The sequence below is a fragment of the Sorex araneus genome, chromosome 3, assembly GCF_027595985.1.
Source record: "Sorex araneus isolate mSorAra2 chromosome 3, mSorAra2.pri, whole genome shotgun sequence".
In the NCBI taxonomy this organism is placed as follows: domain Eukaryota; kingdom Metazoa; phylum Chordata; class Mammalia; order Eulipotyphla; family Soricidae; genus Sorex; species Sorex araneus.
In genome coordinates, this window is record NC_073304.1 from 146,364,400 (window position 1) to 146,371,745 (window position 7,346).

General features: G+C 42.3%; 1 long non-coding RNA gene across 2 annotated transcripts in view; it reads right to left on the minus strand.

Annotated features, from left to right (window-relative positions):
* Nucleotides 1–6,678: 6,678 nt before the first annotated feature.
* Nucleotides 6,679–7,346, minus strand: part of LOC129403590 (uncharacterized) — a 16,202-nt gene continuing 15,534 nt past the window's right edge. For both annotated transcript variants that reach the window (XR_008629320.1, XR_008629321.1), the window contains exon 4: nucleotides 6,679–6,975. This is a non-coding gene — a long non-coding RNA (uncharacterized LOC129403590). The remainder of the gene's footprint in view (nucleotides 6,976–7,346) is intronic.

Sequence of the window (7,346 nt, forward strand, 5' to 3'; positions counted from 1 at the left end):
GAGATTGTCTGCATTTTTGTGAGGCATCCAGTAGAATGTTAGGTTCAGTTTTTTATTGTTATATTTATTAAGATACTGTGATTTACTGTTATTCATAATTATGTTTCAGGCATACAATGTTTCAACATCAATCCATTCATCAGTGTTCACTTCCCTTCATCAGTGTTACAAATTTCCCTCCCACCTCTCTGTCTGTCTCTATGACAGGCACCTTTCTGTTTTGTTTTGTTTTTTATCCTTTTAGGCTCTGTAGTTTAAAACACTGTTACTGATAGGGCATCATGCATACCACTTTACCATTTCTTAGCACTCTCTCTTGTTCCAGTAACTCTCTCCCTTCATCGTGTCACATTGTCCCTCACCCCCATCCTAATCCTTCACCCCAATCTCCAGTGGCCTGCTTCCTACTGAAAATCCATTTTCATGTTCTTTGTTTCTGTTGCCTTTGGGCATTTGTTATTTCCGTATGATGTTTCTTTATATTCCACATATGATAGATATGCTCTGTGTCTGTCCTCTTCTTCTGACTAACTTCACTTAGCATGATACTCTCCAGATCCATCCATGTATCAGCAAACTGCATGGCTTCATCTTTTCTTATGGCCACATAGTATTTCATTGTGCATATGTGCCATAGTTTCTTTATTCAGTCATCTGTTCATGGGCATTTGGGTTGTTCCAGCTTTTGGTTATTATGGATAGTGGTGCAATGTTAATTCTTTTTTTTAAGTGTATTTGTATGTGTGTGTGTGTGTGTCTGCCACACACAGGAGCACTCACAGAATTGTTCCCTTTTGACCATCTTCATCCTGCCATTCACACTCAAGGTACAGTCACTTGAGTCACAAGTGACTTTGAATTAAATAATACCATCAAACAAAGGAGGGAAACTTTTCCTCTAATAGGCTGGGACAGAGAAACTAGCGAGGAGAGGTTCTGGCTCAACCTATGGATAAAATCACCACGTTAGAAACCTGGTTGATTCCCTTTGGCCCTGGTCTCTCTGGGTGGCAGCATCAATGAATTTACTGATAGGGTGAGTCAAACATAGTCCAAAGCCTCTCAATGCTACTCTCTGAAAATCAGCCCTCTCTCGAGGTGCCCTGTCATGGTTGAATTTGTCAGACAAAGTGCTTCCAGTTTTGGATTTAAAGTTTTTTAAAAAAACTTCCAAAAATTCTATTTGAAAGAGCGACATACCCTATTACCAACATATAATTCGATGAGCAGTAATAGGAGACACTTGCCTCTTCTCCTTTGGTAACCTTAGAGCTTCCACATTATCTTTTAGAGGTTTAAATATATCATCTCTGTATGACCTTGTAGATTTTAATTATCAAAGTGGCTACATCCGTTTTTATGAAAAGCAGTGCGACATTATTTTATAACTGAAACAAAGCTCAAAGCTGAGTCTCAGCAATAAGCTGTTAATAGGTCATTCCATAAAGATTTATATATATTTTGTAGGCAGAGAAGAATTTTAAATAAGGTAAGTCAAACTCATGGACTCACCTTTAATCACTTTAGACAAGTTAAGAGTTAGCTCAATTAGAGACCATATCCTGGCTCAATGAGGTTTATTTTTATGAAGACTAAAAAAGGAAAATAAAAACCCAATATTAAGCAATTTAGAAAATAGTAGAATCTGCAGCAAATTTTATAGTAGAAGCTGCAGAGGAAACAAAAATCAACATTTTTCTGTGCTTTAGCATAAGATAGTTTCACAGTGGGACCAGAGGATCAGGCAGCATTTCACAATTATATTTATTCACCTGACCTAAGAAAATCTTTTCCCAACTGAAAGTGAAAACATGAACAGAAATAGTTGGGGATTGGAAGGAGGTGGGTGTGTGTAGGAGAGGATGAAGGAGCATTTATATTATCTTGTGTGTTTAGTGATAGTAATATCAACCTATCTTTCAGCTCATCTGGCTTCTGTGAAGTAATTGAGGGGGAAAATCTGCAATTAAAATCTTCCATTTCTGCATCTCCTCTCTACACCCACTATTCTCTTCTCTTAATCTGTTGCTGGTGCCTTTGCTATGGTGTGTGTTTTCTCTCTGGAGCAAGAGCTATATCAGGAAAAGTTCCTGCCCACAGCTCACTGCTCCAGTGACCACCAGGGCCCAGTGGGCATCGACAGGCTCAGACTCAGCCCCCTTGCCATAGATGCAATTGCTTTGGAAAACAGGTTTTTGTCACTTACAAACCTCAAGCAGAAGAATGAAAGTGGGAAATTCAATGATATCTTATGGTTTGCTCCTGCTTATTCTAGGAAACAAATCTGCAGCAAGTTATGATTGGTGGAGAGCAAGGATTTCTTTCCCCTGGAAAACAAATATCATACAGGTAAAAGGAGTTCAAAAGATGTTTTAGAGTGTGTAATAGTAATAAATTGTTATTCTTCATCTTTCTATCAGTAAGAGTGCAATGGTTTCAATTTAGGGGATGGGCCTTTTGTTCTATTTTTGGGTCACACGCAGCAGTGCTCAGGGCTTACTGTTGGATCTGTACTTAAAGATTACTCCTGACAGGGCTTGGAGGAACATATGGGGTCCTGGGGACTGAACCAGGGGTGACCACATTTAAGGCAAATACTCTACACTCTTACTATCACTCTAGCACTTGGGGACAGGCTTCTTAGTCATATATTTTGAAAGTGACATTAGATATGTGTAATATTTACAAATTATAATTTTGTCATTCTGGATAAACATGTCCTTTAAACGCATTTTGGATGAGATATGAGGAATTGTAGTGGTGTCTTAAATAAGACCACTAGATTTTCTGCAATAACGGGTGTCCTGCACCAACATTATGAAGACTTGAACCTCTTTTCCTTGAAGAAACAGATCAGAACTGGACTTCACTGTCTGAAAGACAATTAAGCACAAGTAAAATAGAAGCTTCGGTTTGCTACAATATTAACAGTAGTTGTAGCCCCAAAGCAGTGAATACCTGTCCCTAAAAACTTGCCCTATTCCAGGATTTCTTTCAGCCTCAAAGATTTTGCTTTGATTTAACAGTCTCTTATATCTGCCTGAGTGACTGTATCCCCTCATGGGGGAGATCCCTGGGGTCTGCATACTTAACTGAAAAGGGGGTGGTTACCCTGTTTAATTCTGCCATTATATCACTGCAACATTCTTTTGTTTTAGGGCTACTCAGGGTTTATTCCTGGCCCTGTGCACAGGGATCACTCCTGGTGATATTTGGGGGACCTAATGAGGTGCTGAGAACCCAACCAGGGTTGGCCTTGTGCAGGCAAGCACCTTGCTCCTGTATTCTCTCTCTGTTTGTCTGTCTGTCTGTCTGTTCTCTCTCTCTCTCAGGCACAATCACTTGATTCTATTCACTGAAGAGCCAGGTCCAGGCTCCCTATAACTCAAATGAACCAACAGTAAATACAGACCAGATTCACCAAACTGAGAGAGATGCCTCTTTGCTCAGAACCCAAAGAGCTCAGTCGCATGAAGCCAATCCCAGAATGACACTGGAAGTCTACACTGGGGTCTATGTGGCCTGCCAGGGGTGGGAAGGTCTGTGCTACAGGCGTCGTTCAGTGCAGAGGTTCTGGACCAAGCTGTGAGTCAGTCTGGCTTCCTACAGCCCTGGGCACATTTCCATAGCTCTCTTTCAGTGGCAGTCCTGTCCTTTCTTATTTCTATAACAGAAATCACCACTTTTTGAAAATCAAGAGATTGAGTGCGAATTGTTTGGCACAATTGTAAATATTCAATAAGTGTCTTAAAATGTTACCATCAAGAGCAAACACATAGCAGTTTTCCCAGTGGTATCTGATAGGTGCATGCTGCTCTTTTCATCCCTTTTTTTTCTTTTAATTTTCCTTTCAATGGGTAATTCGAAGACACTTAGGGGAGCTTTAATTGATGTCTTTTTTTCCCCAAGAAGTGCTCAGGAGTCCTGAGGACCCTGCTGATAATTCTTGGCCAATCATTTAGCGCAAGAAACTGAAGATGTGCTGCTGCTTGTGCCTTGTGGTGCTTGGAATCAAACCCAGGGTCATGTATCCTTACCACTGTACCACCACCCAGGCCCTAAAAATGTTTCACTTCAATTTTGCAAGTGTTGATTTGTATTGAATTAATCCTTTTTTTTTGTAATTTTTTGGGGATAAGGTCTTATTTAGTGGCACCCAGGGAACATGTGTCCCAGGGATTGAACCCGAGGCCTCACACAAGTAAGGCACCTCCCTGTCTGTGCTGCATTCCTCTGGGGGAGAAGGCCCCATGACACGAAAGCAGGCCATGCTCTTGGTTGGACTTTCCCCTTATGCTCTAGTTGGTCTCCACAATGACTATCAATCACTAATGACTATCAATGAATCAATGTTATAAATGTCTACTTAGGGTAATTGCAGGGCAGGAAATGCTCACCATTGTCCTCCCATTGTTCCTGTGTTCTGAGGTTTTGATGGTTATAGAATCCACTTCTATTAACTAAGGAAAGAGAAAATCAGGTCAGTAGTAAAGTCTTAGGTCCATATGGCCTGCTGCCTTTTTTGACTCATGTTAATTATTATCTTTGTTCTGAGCACTGTGTCTGCTACATTATTCTTGCTCCTTTAATCATGGTGAGAACCTCTAAGAAAATCATATCAGCTTGGTTTCATTGGGGATCAGAGATGTCAAACAGCCAGTTCCAAGTTACACAATAGCAAGTGACAGAATTCCCCATCCATCAACAGCTAGCTATAATTATCTATTTGTTACTCAACTATTTGGGGAGTGTCTTTTATGCTATTCATAGTGCTAGGGGCTGAGGACTTGATGGTGAGTTAGCCATACCCAATTCTAGTCCTCAGAGGGCTTCTAGCCTTATAAGAGAAGCCAAGGAACAACTAGAAGATTGCAATTTAACACATAGGGGCAGAGGTATGGGTAGCAACAGGACTCCAGATGGGAGGAAAAACCTCTTCTAAGGCCTAGAGCAGAAAAGAGCAAGGCACTTTTTTTAGGAACTGCAATGAATTTACTGAGGTGTTACACGTTATATAAGGAACAAAGGCTGGGGGTGTGATGCTGCCAGCAGGTCAACCTGCATCTGCAGGGCAAGTGCATCAGCAGCCTGATGCTGCCTTCAGGCTTCCTGACACCCTCAAATTGCTGTTGTGCCTTTGACTGGACCCCAACAACTTGGGACCAAGTTTACTAAGAAATTAAATGGCCAAAAGTTAGGTATGTGGGAGCCATGCCTACAAACCACCAACTATACAAGCTCATTTATTGGCCTTATTTCAGAGACCCATAGATAAGTCTTGAAAAAATACCAAAAAACAGAGTTAATCTAGGACCCATGCATGGCTGAACAGACTGGGGTAAATTGGAGGGGGGCAGGTTGGCCTGTGCAGCTGCTTGCTTCCACAATCTAAAATTGCTGCCATAACCTGGATCTGACTCCACCGACTCAGGATGGACCTCACCAAGATATAATCCGCTAAAACTTTGGATATGCAGGTTTTGTAAAAGCCTGAAATCTCCAGGCTTTCATGGAACTGGGATGGACTACCTCAAACACATGGAAGCACTGGCAGTCACCCCCATGAACCAACTCCAGTGCCACCCTGTAAACTTTATTACTAGCCTTGCTTCAGGGACCCATAAATAAATCTTGGAAGAGATCAAAAGCCAGAGACACAGCAGTGAGTCCTGGAAGACACCACAGAGCTGGAGATCTCTGCGGGCCCCATACCAAGTCAAATTTCACCAGGGCACCCCAGATGGAGCAGGTGCACTCTCCTCACCTACTCCAGATGCAACTCTGGTGACCCAGAGCTTCCACAGCAAGAACATTTACAATCTAGGATTCCAGAAGCAAGCAAGCACGACACCCAAGATTCTCAAAATGAGCAATGGACAATAAATGATCTAGCATCTGCCCCTGAAAGGCAGGCTTGAAAGGTGGTTGGAAAATTCAAGCAAAACATAATGCCCAAAAGTAGAGAGAGAGTCTTGGGGAAATTGCCTGCCATGGAGGCAGGGTGAGGACTGTGGTCGGGGGGACACTGGTGGTGGAAAGTGTGCACTGGTGGAGGGATGGGTGTTCGATCATTGTATGGCTGAATCTTGAACATGAAAGCTTTGTAACTGTATCTCACAGTGATTAAAAAAAAAGTAATGTGGAGTTCACGCCCAATCCAATCAGCTTAATCAATGGCTGAATAAATAGCAGTACTCCTATGTTAAAAGATAGAAAGAAAGAAAGAAAGAAAGAAAGAAAGAAAGAAAGAAAGAAAGAAAGAAAGAAAGAAAGAAAGGAAGGAAGGAAGGAAGGAAGGAAGGAAGGAAGGAAGGAAGGAAGGAAGGAAGGAAGGAAGGAAGGAAGGAAGAAGGAAGGAAGGAAGGAAGGAAGGAAGAAGGAAGGAAGAAGAAGGAAGGAAGGAAGGAAGGGAAGGGAGGGAGGGAGGGAGGGAGGGAGGGAGGGAGGAAGGAAGGAAGGAAGGAAGGAAGGATGGAAGGAAGGAAGGGAGGGAGGGAGGGAGGGAGGGAGGGAGGGAGGGAGGGAGGGAGGAAGGAAGGAAGGAAGGAAGGAAGGAAGGAAGAAAGAAAGAAAGAAAGAAAGAAAGAGAGAGAGAGAGAAAGAAAGAGAGAGAAAGGCATAGGTGGGAAGTTTGATCAAGTTTGATTTTATTTCATGAATTGTCAGACTGTTGTTTTTTTTTTTTTAAATAGTCCCTGTGGATGACTGTTTGTTTCTCTGATTAGAATTTTCTGAGAAAAGAATGGTCTTCTTCAGGCTTGCTTTGTGTTCCTGGGCCTCGGCATGAGCTGCAGGGCTGCTATGACTGGGTCACAGATTGTTCAATTTACCAAAGTTATCAGAAGCCACAGGTGTGGATGAGGTCCTGAAGTTCCAGGGGACAACTTATCGCTCCTAATAATGACAGTTTGTGCTGGGGTGTGTTCATGAGCTGTTCAGGCACCGAGTCTTCATAATGGTCCTGTGTTTCCAGTGCTGCAGGTAAGGACAGTGAGGCTCAGAGATTTTGACTAGGTACAATAGCGTACATTCACACAATAAGTAAGCAACAGAGATGAGGCTTCAAAGCTGGGACAACACGACCCTCATGCTTCTACTCTCACTCACCATCCTAGATCCCCTCCTCACTCCCCAACTCTTAGTTTACTTGAAATATACCAGGGTTGGATTAAATTGTCTATGTAAAATCATGGAAGGTAGCTATTGTTCAATGATCTGGCATCAGGTGAACAAAACCATTTGTAGGCAACCTGGTACATACATCGACTGCTACCTACCCCTGCTTCCGGTGCCTTCGACTGATTACCTCTCTACCTTCACCAAACAATTACATGTTGCAAGGCTTT